Below are 19339 nucleotides of genomic sequence, written 5' to 3' on the forward strand. Positions count from 1 at the left end.
AAGGAGTTGTCATGGCTCTGATAAGGGAGGAGGTGCAGGGGCAGGTGCCACAAAGCTTCGCCTGGGGCAGTGGTGAGTTTTAGGAGGAGGGATTTATTGAGATGAGCTTAGTTAATTGTGGGCAATAAAATAAGATGTATTTACCCAGAGGAGTGCAGGGCAGTGATGGTTGGAGTCTGGAGGAGAAGCTCATGGAGCTGCAGGCTGCATGTGCTGGGCTTTGCCCACTGGGTCCAAATGGCAGATGTTGGGGCACTGAATCTCTCCTCATGTGAGAAGGCAACAAGGGAGGGAGTTGTTCCTGCTCTTGGAATTGTGGTTTTGTGTGATAATTGGGTGCTAAAAGTGCTTTTGGAAGTGGTAATGGAGATGCACCATTAAACAAACGCGTGGACCCTCTTGGAGCTAGTTGAATTGAGGCCTGAATGTCCTCATCGTTGCTGGAGTTGGGTTGCTGATGTCATTGGTGATCAAGAAGCAGTTTGAGGCAGTAGCTCCTGGTCAGTTAGGGAGTTTTAAAGCTCTAGGTTCTTAGGGCATAAGAACCGTTTATAAACCTGATAAGGAGTTAAATTCAGGGCTGGTCAGAGGTCTCCTGAAGCTGTTTGCTACCATTTCTTTGGTCACGTTTGTAACAGGTGAGAGTTAAGCAGTCCAAACTGCAGGACTGGCAATGTTTTCCTCCATAGTTCATGCTCTCTACCTCTGTTTTCACTCACCAGGAAAGGAAACTGCCAGCTGCCAGGAGCTGGCTTCGTCGTGCATAAAACAAGCTCTGGTTGCACCTTGATATGTGCTTTTGATTTACCTGTCTCACTGCTTTTGCTCTGTGAGAGGAGATGGTTTGGCTGCATGGCAAACCCTGCAGGCAAAAGGCATCCTAAGGTAATTGGGCAGCAGGGAGGGAGGTGACCCTGACCAAGGTGACACTGGATTTCAGTGCCACTCACAGTTCTTGTGTTACACGTAACAAATATGCTCCTTCCTGGTGCAGTTGGAGGAAAAGGGATCCAGCCTCCCTCCTTCTGCCAGCCCTCTGCTTTCTTCTGCAACAGTGCTCTAATTGTCCTGCTGACAGCAGATACTCCTGCTGCTCGCACAAAGCTCTCCTCACTGCTCCTTCAAACGGAGCAATCATTTTGCTGCACGGCAAAAGGTTTTCTTGTGGCTGGAAGAAAATATTGGCAGTGGCTAGAATGTCTCAGAATGTTTTGTTGAGTTCTCTGGAGTGCCCAGCAGCTCAGTAGGGACTATCCATGGCAGCTGAGCTGCCTTCTTTAACTCTGCCCTGGGCTGCATCAAAGGCAGTATGTCCAGTAGGGAGAGAGAGGAGATTCTTCCCCTTTGCTCTGGTGAGACTCCACCTGCATTACTGCATCCAGTTCTGGGGTCCCCAGCATAGGAAGGACATGGAACTGCGGGGGCAGGGCTAGAGGAGGGCATGAAGATGATAGGGACAGGCTGAGAGAGCTGAGTTTGTTCAGCCTGGAGAAGATAAGGTGTCCCTGGAGGTGTTCAGGAAGAGACTGGATGAGGCACTTAGTGCCATGGTCTAGTTCGTTGTATAGGGCTGGGTGCTAGGTTGGGCTGGATGAGCTTGGAGGTCTCTTCCAACTTGGTTGATTCTATGCTTATCTTCTAAGGCTCCATGCAGACCTTAGAGCAGTCTTCCAGTACCTGAGAGGGGGCCTACAAGAAAGCCAGGAAAGGACTTTTTACAAGGGCTTGTAGAGATAAGGTGAGAAGAAAAGGATTGAAGCTTCAAGAGGGCAGATTTAGACTGGAGATGATAAGAAAGTCTTACCAGTGAGGGTGGTGAGACAGTGGCACAGGTTGCCCAGGGAGGTTGTGATGCTCTTTCTGATTGAAATAGTTGTGGGAAAGGAAAGAGTTCCTGGGGAAATCTATTTTCTAGCTGATAGTAAAAAACTGGGTTTAAGTAGCTGACTGTTAGTTGCCTGTTGGTTGGCTGCTAGCACTGTCTGGTAGGAAGAGTTTCCCCAGAGCTACAAGAACACTACACCTTGTAATGAGTTAAAGGCTATGAGAGTTGGGGCTCCTCAGGCTGTAGAAGAGAAGGCTTTGAGGACACCTTGGAGTGACCTTCCAGTATCTGAAGGTGGCTACAGGAAGGCTGGGGAGGGACTATTGGAGAGGTGTTGTAATGCCAGGATGAGGAGGAATGGGTTTAAAGTGGCAGAGGGGAGACTGAAAGTGGATGTTAGGAAGAAGTTGTTTGCAGTGAGGGTGGTGAGACACTGGCACAGGTTGCTCAGGGAGGTGTTCAGGACCAGGTTGGATGAGGCCTCAAGCAACCTGTTCTAGTGGGAAGTATCCCTGCCTATGGCAGTGGGGTTAGAACTAGATGGTAGGGCTGGGTGCTAGGTTGGACTGGATGATCTTAGAGGTCTCTTCCAACCTGTTTGATTCTATGATTCTGTGATCTTTAAGATCTTTTCCAAGCAACCTGTTCTAGTGGGAGGTGTCCCTGCCTATGGCAGAGGGGTTTAGAACTAGATTGATAGGGCTGGGTGCTAGGTTGGACTGGATGATCTTAGAGGTCTCTTCCAACCTGTTTGATTCTGTGATTCTGTGATCTTTAAGATCCTTTCCAAGCAACCTGTTCTAGTGGGAGGTGTCCCTGCCTGTGGCAGAGGGGGTTAGAACTAGATGATAGGGCTGGGTGCTAGGTTGGTCTGGATGATCTTAGAGGTCTCTTCCAACCTGTTTGATTCTATGATTCTGTGATCTTTAAGATCCTTTCCAACCCAATCTATGAATTACCTTACTGCAGCTCCTTCCCAACTCACATCACTCACAGGAGGCACCACACAAACTATCCTCAGCCTCATGCCAAGGCTACAAAGGAAAAAGTGAAGCTTCAGATATGGTATGAGAAAGTTTCTGAACACAAGGTCGTTTGAATTCAGACTAGAGGGGTTTTTTTTTTCTCCTTTTCCAAGGAACTATCTTTCTAAGCTTTGATATTTTGTTCAGAAAGGTCATTTCTTTTAAGCCTTTGTCATTAAAGACAACTTGTTCTTTAAAGTGAGCTATCAAAGAGAGCAGAAATTGCAAGTTACTGAAACTAAAACGCGTGATCAATTTTAAGGCTGCCAACTAAAGCTCACTTAAAAAACATTAGCTGTGCTCTGGTGCTGGTGACTTTGATAAGGCCACTGGGAGAGATGCAGTTGGTCAATTTGAAGCAAAAAAAACAAGGTAATTAAATAAAACTTTTTCCTTCTTAAATTAGAAATAGTTTGTGTGTGTGTGTGTGTGTGTGTGTGTGAGAATGGGGTAAGGATCCAGTCCTGCTGAAATGTGTCTTGTGTGAGAGTGTTCAGCCTTTGGGAGCGGTTTGCAGTCCTTCAGCAGGGCAGTGGTGGTGGGAAAATAGATCTAAGAAGGTTCATGAGTCCGTGTGGATTTCACAGTCAGCCAGAGCCTGGATGTTTGTAAGGCTGTGTTTCATTGTGCTCAGGACTAATGTTGTGTTTTCAGAGACCTCTCACCGCTTGCTTGGCTTCCTCTTAGTGTCATAGAATCAATCAGGCTGGAGGAGAGCTCCAAGATCAGGGAGGTGGTGGAGTCGCTGTGCCTGGAGGTGTTGAAGCAAAGCCTGGATGGGGCACTTAGTGCCATGGTCTGGTTGATTGGGCAGGGCTGGGTGCTAGGTTGGGCTGGCTGAGCTTGGAGGTCTCTTCCAACCTGGTTGGTTCTATGGTCATCCAGTCCAAACAAGCATCGAGCCCTGGCCAAGCAACCAGACCATGGCACTAAGTGCCCCAGTCAGGCTTGGCTTCAACACCTCCAGGCACAGTGACTCCACCACCTCCCTGGGCAGCCCATTCCAATGCCAATCACTCTCTCTGACAACAACTTCCTCCTAACATCCAGCCCAGACCTCCCCTGGCACAGCTTGAGACTGTGTCCCCTTCTTTTGTTGCTGGTTGTCTGGCAGAAGAGACCAACCCCCCCTGGCTACAGCCTCCCTTCAGGGAGTGGTAGACAGCAATGAGCTCTGCCCTGAGCCTCCTCTTCTGCAGGCTGCACACCCCCAGCTCCCTCAGCCTCTCCTCACAGGGCTGTGCTCCAGGCCCCTCACCAGCTTCGTTGCCCTTCTCTGGACACCTTCCAGCACCTCAGCATCTCTCTTGTTGGTTCATCCTTGCTGGATGAGGTCCGTGTGGATTTGAATCCAGAATGAACGTTTGGAATGAAAACTTTGATTTTATTCAGTTCCTCTTCCCTCCATCTTTGTTGGGCTGTAATAGGAGAAATGTCACTTGTCCCAGAGGCAGTGAGGTTGGCACTGGAAGGCTGGAGCTGCCCACTGGCAGGGTAGATGATGGTGTAGCCCTGGGACAGAAGGTGCTCACAGGCTCTGCTCTGAAGAGGTGCTGAACTCATGCTTGTAAAGCTTGCTTGGATGAAGCTTCGAAGTGCTGACTCAGCTGTGAGTGATGCTCACAGACCATAAAGGATGTCTTGAATGCTTTGTTTGGCATTTCCATCTGACCCCACCAGCAGCCTGAGACTACCTCCAGCCCACAAAGCCTGCATTTGCTTTTCCTCAGTCAGCTGCACCTCCAGGACAGTGCAGATGCTCCATGGCACTGGCAGTAAGCACTGATGGCACTTGAGTGCCAGTCAATCCTCTACCAAAACCACCTGGCCCCTGGCCCATAGCTGACACGGCCTGAACCAGCTCAGTGTCCTACTCCTATCAGCAATAAGCACATTTGCATTGGGTTGGCAGTTGGACTAGATAGAATCATAGAATCAGCCAGGTTGGAGGAGACCTCCAAGCTCAGCCAGTCCAACCTAGCACCCAGCTCTATCCAGTCAACCAGACCATGGCACTAAGTGCCTCATCCAGGCTTTTCTTGAACACCTCCAGGGACAGTGACTCCACCACCTCCCTGGGCAGCCCATTCCAATGCCAATCACTCTCTCTGACAACAACTTCCTAACAACATCCAGCCTAGACCTGCCCTGGCACAACTTGAGACTGTGACCCCTTCTTCTGTTGATGGTTGTCTGGGAGAAGAGACCAACCCCCACCTGGCCCTAAAGGTCTTTTCCAGCTGAAGTTAATCTGTGATTCTGTGATGCTTCCCTGTTCCTTTTCCCCATTTGCTCCCTTCCAGAGAAAATTGGAGCTCCAAAGGCGGCAGAGCAGAGCAGCAGCTGGGGCTGTGTGGAGGTGCTCTGACGAAGTGGAGTTGTATTTCTTCAGTCCTCTGCTCAAGGCAGATTTTTAGCCTCCTGTGTAAGATTTATGATGAGGGTCAGGGTGCCAGGCTTGGACTTGGGAGAAGTGGGTGCAGTCTGCTGTCCTGCCACAGCTCTGGCAAGCCCGGGTGTAACAGAAAGCTCCTCGGGCATTGGGACACCTGACACCTATTGTTTCCGTGAATCCCAGGCTAGCAGCAGATGAAAAGCAAAGAGCTCTGCAAAGCCTCTAGCTGGGTACTTCAGCACAATGCCTACCTTAGGGTGCTCTGAGCACCAGGAAGGGCGAGTCTCCAGCGCACTTGGCTGCGAGCCCACGGGGCATTGATGGCACTGAGAAGCTTTTTAGCAGATGATTTACCCACTGGGCATCCGGGCTTCACCCAGGCACCACTCAGGCACAGGTGAGGAGAGGAGCAGACATTCGCTGGCTCCATTCAATAATCCCAGCGTGGGGGGAAGGGGTTGGAGGGGACCTCTGGAGGTCATCGAGTCCAACTCCCTTTCTAACACAGGTTCACCTAGATCAGATTGCACAGCAACAAGTCCAGGCAGGTCTGGAATCTCTCCAGAGAATAAGAGGCTCCACAACCTCTCTGGGCAGCCTTCTGCAGTGCATTGGCACCCTCAGTGTAAAGAGGTTTCTGCTTAAGCTCAGGTGCAAGCTCCTGCGTTCTGGCTTGTGCCCTTTGCACTGCTTCTGACAGAGCAGAAGTGGTTGTGGCCTGCGTGCAGGAGCTTCTGGTTGGTTGTTTTTCCCCTCTTTGTAGAGCAGCAGCTTGGGCACATCAGTTAAAAGGTGGTTCTGCAAGAAAATACCTACAAGTCCTAAACTGAAGCTGTGTGACTTCATCCACGTTTCAGAGGGAGATAACACAAGGTCAAGTGCTTCACCCTTGAAATGATTGGAGGAAGATCTTCCATGTTAATAGATGTTAGAGCAGCAAAGGCAGTGTGCTCTCACCTAGCAACATCCCTCATCAGGTCCTCTTAATTCTTCCTAACTCAGGAGATTCCTAAAGGTTTAAGTGGGAAGCTGAAGATCCTGAAATATAAGATGTGCATCCCCACCCAGCCTTCAGTGTAATGAGGTGATAAAGCCATCAGCAGTGGGATTCAGCTCCCAAGGAGTCATTGGCTCCTCCTCAGGTAATTCTCTCCCTTTCTTCAAAGGCTGTTTATCAAAGTGAAGGTGCCAAGGGGGGGTCACCACCACGCAGCTCCTGCAAAAGGAAAAGGGAGCCTGGCTCTGCTGCCAGAAATCTTCTGAACTCCCTCAAAATCGTTGTGAGATGTCAGCCTTTCATCGCTGAGTGCAGCAAAGCACTTGGGGGAAACACTCCCCCCATGGGCTGAGCAGCTCCGGAGACCTGGAGGGCAGAGGTGGTTTTAATGCAGGGGACAGAGAAGCTGCAAACCAGGTAGGCTTAGGTAGAGGCCACAGGCAGCTCACAAGGGGTAGCCACGGCCCCACCACCTCCTTTGCCATTGCTGAAGGACTTGCAGGTGGCTTTGAGTTACAGTCTCCATTTTCTCCTCAGCTTCATAACAGAGACCCAATTCTGTTGCAGTATTTGCTCGTCCTCTGATTTAAACCTTTCCTGCCTTTATAGCCAGCAACTGGGCCTGATCCAAACTCTTTATACTCAAAGAGAAACTTTCAGGAGGCTGCAGCTGGCTCTAGACCAAGCCCTGCAGGTTCAGTCTGGAGGACCACCAATGTTATTGACATCTCCTGGGGAGGGTACAGATCTGCTCAGGAAATCCTGAGAGCTGCAGGACTGAGCAGGTGTGGGTCTGGAGACTTGGGGCTGCTCTCTTGGCTTCTCCTCTACAGGCACATGAGCACTGAGCAGGTCTGGAAGTGGTGGCTGCCACATGTCTGAGGGGAACATGTTCTTCTGCTGCAGGCAGACACTGAAATGCCATTTGGTTGCCCTGGGCATGGTTGGAAGGACATCTACTTGTGGCTGCATCTGCAAGTACAAAGCATAGAATCATAGAATTAACCAGGTTGGAAGAGACCTCCAAGCTCAGCCAGGCCAACCTAGCACCCAGCCCTGGCCAATCAACCAGACCATGGCACTAAGTGCCTCATCCAGGCTTTGCTTCAACACCTCCAGGCACAGCAACTGCACCACCTCCCTGGGCAGCCCATTCCAATGCCAATCACTCTCTCTGACAACAACTTCCTCCTAACATCCAGCCTATATCTACCCTGGCACAACTTGAGACTGTGTCCCCTTCTTCTGTTGCTGGTTGCCTGGCAGAAGAGCCCAACCCCACCTGGCTACAGCCTCCTTTCAGGTAGTTGCAGACAGCAATGAGCTCTGCCCTGAGCCTCCTCTTCTGCAGGCTGCACCCCCCTAGCTCCCTCAGCCTCTCCTCATAGAAGGACCTACCATGCAACAGGGACCAAGAGGCCCTCTGGCCTTTTCTCTGCACATCTGGCCAGTTGGGCCAGCTCCTGAGCTTGTGCCACACAACTAGTCCCAAGCTCACCTGCCTGACACTGGAGCATTTAGCACACACAAAGATGATTTGAACCTCCCATGGGCGCTGAGTGGGACACATGGGGGGAAGCTTCAAGTGCTGCATTGCCCCCAGCTTGCTCCTGAGTGGGGAGCAGCATGGATTCCCAGCTACAGCCAACTTCACTTGGGAAGTTTACAGGGTTTGGACCAGGCCCAGCTTCCTCACTGTAAAGGCAGGGGAAGTTTAAACAAGGGGACAGCAAACACATGGATCCCCTGCTTCAGAGCAGCCAACTGCTGCCAGTCCTATCCCCACGACCCACGGTTTGCTCACAGTGCAGGTGGTCACCCTGTGGTGCTTCAGTGCCTCCTGCCAGCTCCACAGGTGCCGTAAACCACTGGGCTGTGGTTTGAAATGGAAGTACTGGGCACAGTGAAAAGGTAATCAGGCACCTGCAGACAGGCTGCAGGGTCAGCTGCAGGACCAGCAAGGGCTGGAGCACTTGCAGAGCATAGACAAAAGCCAGCAGAAGCAACCAGCCAGCTCCCAGCAGGGCAGCTCCCACCTGGACCTTTGGCCCCGAGTCAGTGGAGCACATGTGCAAACACTTAACCTTGAGCCTGCACTCAAACCCAGCCCCAGCCCCGTGCTTGCAGGTGCTGATGAGCAGGAACCTTCTGGGGGCTTCTGACCTGCAGCTGGCTTTGATGGTCAGCGTCTGCCTTAGTGCGGGTCACGCCTAAGCTGCTTTGTGCTCCCGAAGGTTCTCTGGCAAGCAGAGGCAGTCTGTCTCTGAGCAGTGCTGTGCACGCACGGTCCCTGAGGCTGGAAAAGGCCTGGAGGATTATCAGGTCCAACCTTGTCTCTACCTTCTTCCTACCCACCAAAGCCTCAGGCGCCTCCCCGGCTGCACGGCCAGCCCTCTGCAGCGGCAGCTCCAGCGCTGCTGTCGGGTGGCTGTGGAAAGGCTCCTGGAAGCATCTCTGCAAAGGACAGCTGAAGGTTGGTGAGGCTTCGTGGCGCTGGAAGTGGGTTTCCACGTGGGGTGGGCTTGTGTTTCACTGCTACCTTGTGGGGGGCTGGTGGAGGCAATTAGTGAACCCTTCTGATGGGTGCGGGCTGGTGCCTTTCGCGTGTTAAACTGGAGGGAGTTGTTGGCAGAGAGAGTGATTGGCATTGGAATGGGCTGCCCAGGGAGGTGGTGGAGTCACCATCCCCGGAGGTGTTGAAGCAAGGGCTGGATGAGGCACTTACTGCCATGGTCTGGCTGACTGGACAGGGCTGGGTGCTAGGTTGGACTGGATGATCTTGGAGGTCTCTTCCATCCTGGTTGATTCTATGATCACCTGCTTGTGCTGGAGGAGAGAAGGCTGAGAGGGGATCTGGTCAGTGCTTACAGATACCCTTAGGGTGGGGGTCAGGGAGATGGGGCCAGACCCTTTCCAGTGGTGCCCAGCGATAGGATGAGGGGCAATGGGTAGAGACTGGAACACGGCAAGTTCCAGCTCAACCTGAGGAGAAACTTTACAGGGTGGCTTCAGGAGTCCAGGTGTGGGGAAGGCAGAGGGGGAGGGGAACAGGACAGCTAATGACTGACTGCTGTGAGGGCTAAGAGCCCTGGGGCTGTTTGGAGAAGAGAAGACTGAGTGGGGGTCTGATCAATGTCTATAAGTACCAGAGGGGTGGGTGTCAAGTGGAAGGGGCCAAGCCCTTTTCTGCAGCAGTAAGGAAAGGAGCAGTGGCTACAAACTGGAACGTAGAAGGTTTCAGATCAACAAGAGGAGAAACTTCTTTACAGTGAGGGTGACAGAGCCCTGCGGCAGGCTGCCCAGAGAGGTTGTGGAGTCTGCTCCTCAGGAGGCTTTCAAAACCCATCTGGTGTGTTCCTGTGTGACCTGCCTTGGGTGGTGCTGCTTTGGCATGGGGTTTGGACTCGATGAGCTCTCCAGGTCCCTTCCAATCTCCGCCGTTCTGTGGTGTTTCTGGCCCGGGCACTGCTGTGTCAGGAGCGATGCAAGAGCTGTGCTCTCGGGAGCGAGCCCGCTCCGCCGTGACAAGCGGCACTCAGCTGGCTCCCGGTGCTGAGCCCCGGGCAGGGTCCAGCCCGCTCGTGGCTTGGCGAGATGCCACCTTGACAGATGGGCCTCAGCATCCCGAGATGTGTGGGAGTGCCCCAGGTCCCCCTGCGGGGAGTGCCCCCTCCCCAGCTCAGCCCTCTGCCTCGCTTTTATCCCTGCAGAGGCCCCTTGGCAGGGGAAGGGGAGAGCTCTGCTTGGGTTGAGCTTCTCCAGCGTGCAGTGGTGTTGGGACAATGATGGGATGTTAGACTGGAGGATGGGAAGTGCTTGGTGGAGGTGGAGCTGATGGTCCTTCATCTCCAAGTGCTGGTGCTGTGGTTTGGCCAAGTGGTCTTTGTGAGGTCGATGATCTTCCTCTTTCTCTTCTTCCCCTGCTTCTCCTCCTTCCCCAGTGGGTTGGGTGGCAGTAGAACATCTCTACTGGAAGAAGAACTGCCACCCAAAAGTTACCAAAATCATCTTCTACACCCTCAGTGTCTGTGATCAGATCCCTCTGCCCAAACCTTGCTAAGCAGACCAGAGCAGGTTCCCTCAGTCTCACAACAAGCTTTAGTTACTGAGCATCACTCTCTTATCCCTCCTGGAATTACACTCTAAAAACGTGGCACACCCCAGATGCCTTTACCTACACAACATAGGTGTCCTCTCTGCTCCTCCAGACCTTCTTCTCCCAGCAGGATGTTCTACAGAGCACAGCCAAGCTGCTGGACCAGCTCTTTGAAAGGCTCCTGGGCAGCCTTGCTGCTGGCCATGTGTTACTCCAAGATGTACAACCCACTCTTCTCTTGTGCAGTGGAAAGATTCCATCTCCATTCCAGCAGCTCCTCTGGCTCTTCCCCATAATGCAGGCCACTCTTGACTTCTCACCCTGAGCCCATCATTTCAGCCTAATGGTGGACAAGTAGCAAGCAAATGGTCTTCCATCTTAGCATTTTCTTTGAGCTGTCTTCAGTTCTGCCACTGAAGGATTTTCTTCTGTCCTTTGGCTGTGTATTAATTACTTTCTCTTTTTAATTTGTGAGTCTTATTTCTTTATTTCCCCCCTTTTTTGGTGCTTTCTCTTCCTCTCTGCACACTCTACTTGCCTGTGATACTGCTCCACCACTAGAAAAAACCTATTTAGATGTGACACACTGGTTTGGTTCTAGCTAGAAACTGCAGTTAGCAGTCACCAGTTTCTCCCTCGGATGATTTTTCTTCTAGCTGTTTCCAAGCTGGTGGAAAAACAACTCTGCACAACTTGTCTGGTGCAAGTGCAGCCTCAGAACGACATCAGTTGGGCACCAAAGATGAATCTTGGGAGAACAACAGTGGAGGAAGCATCTGCCAGGCTTGCCTGTGGCATGATGGCTGCTTGCAGTGTTTGGGTGAAGGCTGTGGTTAAAGCCTTGCTGGAATCACCCTCATTGAGTGCTGGGAGTCCCTAGAGGCTTCTGCAGATGTTTGTACCCCTGAGGTCAGAGCCTTTGCCCTTGTTCACAGCTGGCTTTGTAGTGAGGAGCTCTTCCAGGAGTGTTGTTTACTGGGCAGACTGGTTAAAGCCCTTCCCCTCTGCAGTGTGCGTTTGAAGCTGTGTTTTCAAAACATTTCTGGGTTTTGATGCTTGCCTTGATTTGGGTGCCCTAAGGGCTCTTTGATTGAGACTCTCCACAGCCTAAGACACCCAAACACCCTCAGCAATTAATAACGTGCAGTTGTGGATGGGTTTATTTCTATCCTGACCTGTCAGCTGGGCTGTGTGTTGGAAAGCTGGAGAGGAGGTTTGGCTCAGGGGTAGGTCTGGATCCTCCTCTGGGGGTGAGACTTTTAGAGGGCTTGAGCCAAGGCTGAGCTTTGGTGGGGAGAAGGAGCAGAGAGAGAAGGTGCCTCAAATCCACGGTTTAGATCTGCAGTCACCTTTGGGTTTAGCCTTTCTTACCCGTGCCGGGCTGAGGACCATGCGCTGGCCAGATCCCTCTTTCAGCTCTTGGCCAACTGTCACTTTCCTCCCTGCGCAGAGAGGTGCTGGGGCTTGCAGTGAGCTTATTGCTGTCTACAACTACCTGAGAGGTGGTTGTGGCCAGGAGAAGGTTGCTCTCTTCTCTCAGGTGGCCAGCGCCAGAACGAGAGGACACAGCCTCAGGCTGTGCCAGGGGAAATTTAGGCTGGAGGTGAGGAGAAAGTTCTTCACTGAGAGAGTCATTGGACACTGGAATGGGCTGCCCGGGGAGGTGGTGGAGTCGCCGTCCCTGGAGCTGTTCAAGGCAGGACTGGACGTGGCACTTGGTGCCATGGTCTGGCCTTGAGCTCTGTGGTAAAGGGTTGGACTTGATGATCTGTGAGGTCTCTTCCAACCTGATGATACTGTGAGCTCCGTGGCAGCAGCGAGGAGACGGAGCAGGGAGGATGGTGGCTGATGCGTGTGCAGCAGCGCTGCCTCCTTGGCGTTCCTCGGCGGCAGATGAAAGCGAGGCTGGCAGCAGCTCGGCGCCGCAGCAGAGCTGTGCCATGTTCAGCCGCGGTTAGGCGAGACGCCGCTGCCAAGCCACGCTTCCCTCCCTCTGTGGCTTGACAGAACATTGTGTTTAACCTCAGGCTGGGTGGGGGAAAACACAGCCCTCTGTCAGGACGACAGCTTCGTGCTCCTGTCTGCACCTCGGCTCCGCCTTCCGCGCCCAGCTGTGGCTCTTCCCACCGCGCAGGCAGGTGGAAGGTTTGCAGCCTCAAGTCTTCATCCTTTTGCCCCCACTCGGGTTCCCGAGTCAAGTGACAGCTTTGGACTGATGCACCCAAACCATGTAAACACTCAGGAAAACCCTCACAGAGGTTTGCTCGTCGGCTTGGCCCACATCTGCTCATGCCCAGATGTTGCTCCAGATAAAAGACTCCATTTACTACTCCGTTTACTACCAAGTGTTGCGTTCCAAACGTCTCCTTGAGCCCTGCCTGGGGGTTAATGTGTAACAGGGCGCTCGGCTCGGCACCTCTGAGAGATGTCCAAGGCACACCCAGCCCCAGCGCAGGCTTCTCCCATGTGGAGAAGGGGAGTGGGGACCCAGCTCCATCCCATGAAGCCCACGTATGGGAAAGCTGGAGTGCTGCTGGGCTGTAGCACAGCTCCCCGGGGCCACGGTGTAGTAATAGCAACAGCCTCTGTGGCCGTGTGGCACCTTCCATCTGAAGCTCGCAGCGCCTCACCAGCCTGTGCCCCTCAGACGCGTGGTGCTGGGTCCCAGAGCCCCATCCTGGGAGCTGATCTCCTGGGGCGGGTTGGTGGCAGGGAAGATTTGTTGCTGCTGCTTTGACATGTCTGTTTGAGAAACCGGATCCGTGCCGCTGCGAGGTGCCAGGAGACAGCTCCGCAGAGGGCTGCCGCGGGTCTGGCAGGGCAGGGGCCAGGGCTGGAGCGAGGCTTTGTCGGCATCTCTGTATTGTCGGCTCTAAATGTGGCACTGCGGGAAGCAGCCTATGGCAGATCGCTCCAGCGCCCTGCTTCCAGCCTCAGCAACCAATAGCTGCTTGGACAGGCAGGCAAGCGCCAGCCTTCCTCTGGCTGCAGCCTTCTGGAGGTGGTTTGATTTCAGGACTACTCCAGGACAGCACAGAAGAAGCCCTCAGCATCCTAACGAGCCCCCTAATGAGCTTTGTTCGGGGGCTGCAGACACAGCTGCCGTGGGGACAGCTGGGAGACGCACGGAGTTCCTGGGCCCTCCATATGGATGCTCTTGACCTCTGAGGCCTCCGAAACTCCATGTGGCTGCTGAGGACACTGGAAAGGGTCAACCCTCTCTCTACACCCCCAACAAAAGGAGGGGTTTGTTAGACGTGGCCAGCAGCCAGGCTGTGAAGGGGTCTGGAGGGAGGCGGAGGGGCAGCGGTGGCTGTCAGGGGGCATGGGATTGCAGCACAGCAACGTCGGTTGGTAGGTGCAGGTTGAAAGCCTCCAACCTCTGCCTCTGCAGCCCTCGCTGGGTGCCCAGCACACGCGGCCAGAGGAGCTGAATGGGGCTGGGATCCGGCCGCTGCTACCCCAGCAAGAGGCTCTTGCCGCTCTGGCGGGGGCTTGGGGTGACTTTGAACCCCCTCCCCGTCCCCAGCAGCTTTGTTGTCCGCGCTATTGTGGGGCCAGCCGAGCCAATCCCCGCCAGCCCCGATTCAAAGTCCAGGTGCCAACCAACTTGAACTCTCCAGCATCCCTGCCGTGAAGCAATTATTCCCTCAGACACATTCATTGTTCTCATCGCACCATAAATTGTGAATGAATTAAACATGCACTCACCACTCTGCACCACAGCTGTCAGGGGAAAGAACACACCAATATCACACGGGGCTGGATCCTGCTCCCAGCTCCTCTCCTGGGAAGGTTTGCTGCTGGCAGGGAAGGAGGCAGCAGCCAAGCTTGCTGGAGCTGGTGTTTTCTTTATGGTGAGGCCAAATCTCTGTTCTCCCTCGCAGCAGCACAGGGCAGGGCTGTGTCCATTGGATTCTGTTGTTTAAATGTGTGTGTGTGGGGGGGGGGGGGTGTGTGTTAATCTTTGGGCCATATTTGTATCACTGCTGTGCAGAGGGAGTCACAAAATGGGTTGGGTTTGGAAGGGGCTTCAAAGATCATCCAGTTCCAACTCCCCTGGAGGGGCAGGGAAACCTCCCAGCAGAGCAAAGAGTGGCTCTTGAGCTTTCTGAGATCCCAGTCCTGCTTGAGGCATGAAATCCTGTTGTGGGTGTAAGAGGACACAAATCAGGCCTCCCTTTGGGCTGGTAGGGATAAAATCATTCCAAGTCCCTGTGCCACCAGCAGCACAGTGCCCGTGCCCACCCTCAGCCCAGCTCAGGGGTGTTGCCACCATGAGCATCTCAGCTGGTAATGGGAGATTTTAGTGTGTGGCCAATGGGTGGTGAGGGAAGCTGCCCAGGGAGATGGTGGAGTTGCTGTCCCTGGAGGTGTTGAAGCAAAGCCTGGATGGGGCACTTAGTGCCATGGCCTGGTTGCTTGGCCAGGGCTGGGTGCTAGGTTGGCCTGACTGAGCTTGGAGGTCTCTTCCAACCTGCTTGAGTCTATGAATGGTAATTCAAGATGCCCATCTTACAGGGGCTGGGCACCAGGAAGATTTTCTTTCTTGCAGGAGTGACCAGGCACTGGAACAGGCTGCCCAGGGTGGAGTCAATATCCCTGGAGGTGTTCAGGAAACATGTGGACATGGCACTTGGGGACAGCAACCAGCAACAGAGCAAGGGGACACAGTCTGCAGTTGTGCCAGGGCAGGTCTAGGCTGGATGTTAGGAGGAAGTTGTTGTCAGAGAGAGTGATTGGCATTGGAATGGGCTGCCCAGGGAGGTGGTGGAGTCACTGTCCCTGGAGGTGTTGAAGCAAAGCCTGGCTGGGGCACTTAGTGCCATGATCTGGTTGACTGGGCAGGCCTGGGTGCTAGGTTGGCCTGGCTGAGCTTGGAGGTCTCTTCCAACCTGCCTGATTCTCTGAATGGTAATTCCAGATGCCCATCTTACAGGGGCTGGATACCAGGGAGAACTTCTTTCTTGCAGGAGTGATCAGTGGTCAGAGTTCCAGTGCCACTGATCTAGTGGTACTGGAACAGGCTGCCCAGGGTAGAGTCACCATCCCTGGAGAAAGAAACATGTGGACATGGCACTTGGGGAGAGGGTTTAATGGCCATGGTGGTGCTAGGCTGCTGGCTGAATATGAGGATCTTGGGGAGAGGGTTTAATGGCCATGGTGGTGCTAGGCTGCTGGCTGAATATGAGGATCTTGGGGAGAGGGTTTAATGGCCATGGTGGTGCTAGGCTGCTGGCTGAATATGAGGATCTTGGGGAGAGGGTTTAATGGCCATGGTGGTGCTAGGCTGCTGGCTGAATATGAGGATCTTGGGGAGAGGGTTTAATGGCCGTGGTGGTGCTAGGCTGCTGGCTGAATATGAGGATCTTGGGGAGAGGGTTTAATGGCCGTGGTGGTGCTAGGCTGCTGGCTGAATATGAGGATCTTGGGGAGAGGGTTTAATGGCCATGGTGGTGTTAGGCTGCTGGCTGAATATGAGGATCTTGGGGAGAGGGTTTAATGGCCATGGTGGTGCTAGGCTGCTGGCTGAATATGAGGATCTTGGGGAGAGGGTTTAATGGCCATGGTGGTGCTAGGCTGCTGGCTGAATATGAGGATCTTGGGGAGAGGGTTTAATGGCCGTGGTGGTGCTAGGCTGCTGGCTGAATATGAGGATCTTGGGGAGAGGGTTTAATGGCCATGGTGGTGTTAGGCTGCTGGCTGAATATGAGGATCTTGGAGATCTGTCCCATTGGGACATATTCTGTGCAGATCTCTTTTTTCCCAGCAAGAATCATAGGATCAGGGTTGGAAGGGACCACAAGGATCATCTAGTTCCAGCCCCCCTGCCATGGGCAGGGACACCCTACCCTAGAGCAGGCTGTTTGTCTTCTGATCTCTGCTCCACATCCACACAGCTTACCGAGCTGGGAACAACCTCTTGGCATGCTGGCAGCTCGATTCCTGGATTGTCCCTGCTCCAAAGAGGGGCCTGGGAGCTTGCACATCCCTTGGGATACACAGCTGGGATTCACCAGACAGGATTACAGAGAGACCTTTTCTCCCCGGCGCAGGAGCTGGGAGTTTGTCTGCATTTCTCTTCTCGCGCCGCATCTCCAAGGAGGTTTTCGCTCTCTTAAGAAGGATGTTACCCACTGAGCTATTCACAGGAGTTAAATGAGAAAAGGGGTTAATAAAATACATGCTAGGAAAAAAAGAAAATAAGATTAGAGGGGCTGATGTTTTGGCTGTGAGGCCTTCTGTGGGCTGCAGAGAGAGGGGGAAAGGGAGGAGGGGGGAGGAAAAAGGAACAAGATTATTGTTTTCTTTTCTCTAGCTCAAAGAACTTCATGGCCAGAATGGTACCACTAATCCAATTTTCTTTCTATCAAGTATTTTATCAACACCTCTTTCTCTCTTATATTTCTTTTCCTTCCCCCTCACCCCTTTATTCTCCTTGCCCCAACTCCCTTCACTGACAAGCCATGAGTTGGATTTGGAGTTTTGTCAGTGTGCCCTTGTGGCCAATGGGATCCTGGGGTGGATTAGGAAGAGTCTGTCCAGCAGATCAAGGGAGGTTCTCCTCCTCCCCCTCAACTCTGCCCTGGGGAGACCTCATCTTGAGTACTGCCTTCAGTTTTGGGCTCCCCAGTTGAAGAGGGACAGAGATCTGCTGGAGAGGGTCCAGCGAAGGGTTATGAGGATGATGAGGGGACTGGAGCACTGCCTGATGAGGAGAGGCTGAGGGACCTGGGGCTGTTTAGTCTGGAGAAGAGAAAGTTGAGAGGGGATTTGATAAATAAGTATCTGAGGGCTGCCAGGAGGTGGGGACAGGCTCTGCTCACTGCTCCCTGGGACAGGACAAGCAGCCATGGATGTAAGCTGCAGCACAGGAGGTTCCAGCTCAACACAAGGGGGAACTTCTTTCCTGTAAGGGTCCCAGAGCCCTGGCACAGGCTGCCCAGAGAGGCTGTGGAGTCTCCTTGTCTGGAGCCTTTCAAGGCCTGTCTGGATGTGTTCCTCTGTGATCTGTGTTAGATAGAATTGTCCTGCTCTGGCAGGGGGGTTGGACTCGATGATCTCCTTGGGTCCCTTCCACCCCCTGACATCCTGTGAGCTGTGATTGTTACTCTCTCTTTGCCTTGCAGCAGCCTGAGCAGGACTTCTGGGGGGGTGGAGACCCCTGAGACTCCGTGCACAGCCTTCCCCCCCACCCATGCACATAGTTGCTGCACCTCTGGGCACCAGGTTGGCACTTGCCAGCCACAGGGAAGGATCTCCCCCAGCCACGCAGCTGCTGGCAGAGGATCAGTTGCAGCTCCACGGAGAGCAAACAGCCCTTCTGCAGGAGCAAATATTTCGCAAGCTCTGACTTCAGTGCTCTTTATTCTGAGCAGTTTTCCCTTTTTATCCAGGGATTTGCCAACTCTCTGCAGCCACAGAGCCTCACCACAGCCTCCTGAAGGGTGCATGTGCCTCTGCTCCTCTCCACCCCAACCCCTGGCCCTGCCATTTCAGGAGGGACCCAGGGAGGTTCCACCTTGATACAAGGGAGAACTTCTTTACTGCAGGGGTCACAGAGCACTGGCACAGGCTCCCCAGAGAGGTTGTGGAGTCTCCTTCTCTGGAGCCTTTCAAGGCCTGTCTGAGGGAGCTGGAGGTGTGCAGCCTGCAGAAGAGGAGGCTCAGGGCAGAGCTCATTGCTGTCTACAGCTACCTGAAGGGAGGCTGTAGCCAGGTGGGGTTGGGCTCTTCTGCCAGGCAAGCAGCAACAGAACAAGGGGACACAGTCTCGAGTTGTGGCAGGAGAGGTCTAGGCTGGACGTGAGGAGGAAGTTGTTGTCAGAGAGAGTGATTGGCATTGGAATGGGCTGCCCAGGGAGGTGGTGGAGTTGCCATCTCTGGAGGTGTTGAAGCCAAGCCTGGCTGGGGCACTTAGTGCCATGGTCTGGTTGCTTGGCCAGGGCTGGGTGCTAGGTTGGGCTGGCTGAGCTTGGAGGTCTCTTCCAACCTGGTTGATTCTATGGATGTGTTCCTCTGTGATCTGAACTAGATTGTGTGGTCCTGCTCTGGCAGGGGGATTGAACTTGATCTCTTTGTGTCCCTTCCAACCCCTGATCCTATGTTTCACTCAGCCCATCTGCCCTTTGGTTTTGCACCAGGCAGGGATCACCTCCTGCTCTTTTAGAGGCAAGGGACACCTGAGATGGGAGATCCAATCCAACTCCTGGTCATAGAATCAGCCAGGCTGGAAGAGACCTCCAAGCTCAGCCAGTCCAACCTAGCACCCAGCCCTGTCCAGTCAACCAGACCATGGCACTAAGTGCCCCAGCCAGGCTTTTTCTGAACACCTCTCATGGGCAGCGACTCCACCATGTCCCTGGGCAGCCCATTCCAATGCCAATTGCTCTCTCTGGGAAGAAATTCCTCCTAACATCCAATTTGAGCCTGCCCTAGCACAACGTGAGGCTGTGTCCCCTTGTTCTGTTGCTGCGTGCCTGGCAGCAGAGCCCAACCCCACCTGGCTACAGCCTCCCTTCAGGGAGCTGCAGGCAGCAATGAGCTCTGCCCTGAGCCTCCTCTTCTGCAGGCTGCACACCCCCAGCTCCCTCAGCCTCTCCTCACTGGGCTTGTGGTGGGTCATGTACCAGAGTAAGGAGAAGTTGTAGTAGAATCCTGGAATCAGTGAGGGTTGAGGGATCACAGGGATCATCTAGTTCCAGCCCCCCAGCACAGCACCCAGGGGAGGCTTTGGGGCAATGTGTTAGAGCAGTAGTTGAAACGTGTGGAGGGAAGCTGCTCTCTCTTGGCATCTGCTTGCTCTTAAACCTGATGGAGGGAGAGAAAGGGAAGATCTCATGTAGTGGAGGGTGCTGGAGGAGCCATCAAGACCAGGTCCAAGAGAAGATTATCTTGGGTGGGTGAGAAAATGAATTAAACCCTTAAAGCAACCCAAAAGATCTTCATTGGCCTGTGGTTGGAAAAGACTTCCAAGACCACTGAGTCCTACCATCAGCTT

Source organism: Pogoniulus pusillus, chromosome 11, assembly GCF_015220805.1.
Source record: "Pogoniulus pusillus isolate bPogPus1 chromosome 11, bPogPus1.pri, whole genome shotgun sequence".
Taxonomy (NCBI): domain Eukaryota; kingdom Metazoa; phylum Chordata; class Aves; order Piciformes; family Lybiidae; genus Pogoniulus; species Pogoniulus pusillus.